Genomic DNA, 1,437 nt, shown 5'->3' with positions numbered 1-1,437 from the left:
ATAATAAAGGCTAATATGCAAATTGTCCCCTTGGGAGTTTGACCAGGGGGCAGCATGGATCATGGCAGGTGACCAGCGGCGGCGGCAGCAGCAGCGTGGGGGCGAGGGGGGCTGAGGGAGCGAGGGAAGGAGGCAGGAGACGGGGAACCTGATTGGCCCTGATCGCAGGCCAGGCCTAGGGACCCTACCTGTGCACAAATTTCATGTACCGGGCCTCTAGTTTAGAATAACCCCCCTCCTGTGGGGCCTGCAGCTTCTGCCATTTTCACTTGTTCCCCTGCCCCCAGACCCCAGAGGAACTCATTGTATCACTTGAGCCACACCTTAGTTGGAATCTGGGCCAGGCCTCTGACTATCTGGTGTTTACTTTGGACAAATCCCTTAACATATATGAACTTCAATTTCTCATCCATAATGTAGGCTAATGGTGCTATCTCAAGAGTGGATGAGATGACACAGCAGCAGGCAGAATGGCTGGTGCATAGTGGCTTGACAAATGGTCATTATTATGTCATTCATTCACCCAGCAAATCCTGGATTGGTATGTACACAGCCCTTGCTTGGGAGGCAGTCACCCCCATGCTCTCCCCTGGTCCCCCGAGACCTCTCTTTTCTGGGGATACTGGTGGACACCCAGAATCCCAACCCAATGCCAACGAGAAGGGAGTGTCTGACCCAGCCTGTGTGGGGTGGGGGCGCCCAAGACATTGTCCACCTAGAGGAGGGCTGGAGTGCCAGGCAGGGTCAGACACAACCCCGGGGAGGGGGAGGGGCCTTTACTCAGCCGACAAGGTGGAGTCTGCAGGGTTTCAAGCAGAGGGTTGATTTGATCATACACATTAGCTCATTCTGGTTATGGCAGGAAGGATGGGCCGGAGGGCTGGAAGGCTGTGGGTGCAGCTGGGGCAAGGGGGACGGCGAGGCCTTGGCAGGCTCAGAGCTAAAGGCTGTAGGGCCCAGGAAAGGGTGCAAATGGGGGCCCTCCCCCAACACCCAGTGCCAAGCTCTGCTGCACCTGGGGCCTGCGACTGCTCAGGGAACCAAGGAGGGGAAACACGTCTTCTGTGTCTCGGTTGTTGGATAAGTGGGACCCTCTAGAGCGCAGGGTCCCCTCTTGCCTGGGTCTAAGCGCAGAGATGTACCTGGGCTGCTTTCAGGCGCCCTCCGGAACCCCACCAGGCCCGCGAGGGGGGCTACTATCGTCCCCACGGAGTCACCTGCACTCAGGTCAGGGGCTGGCCCAAGGTCACCGGGCCATTCCCGGCTGGACCTGTGATGGTGGGCCAGGCGCCCCTGGGAGGAGGGTCCAGATAGAGGGTCTGGCAGGGCTCGTGGCCTGGGCGCTGGGTGAATGCGAGGCCTAGGGGACGGCGGGCCCTCCCGGGACCCTGCAGGGTGGCCAGACACCTAGCGCGCTGGACGACGGCGGACCGATGC

The sequence above is a fragment of the Myotis brandtii genome, unplaced genomic scaffold (assembly GCF_000412655.1).
Source record: "Myotis brandtii unplaced genomic scaffold, ASM41265v1 scaffold986, whole genome shotgun sequence".
In the NCBI taxonomy this organism is placed as follows: Eukaryota; Metazoa; Chordata; class Mammalia; order Chiroptera; family Vespertilionidae; genus Myotis; species Myotis brandtii.
Note: the sequence above shows the minus strand (reverse complement) of the source record.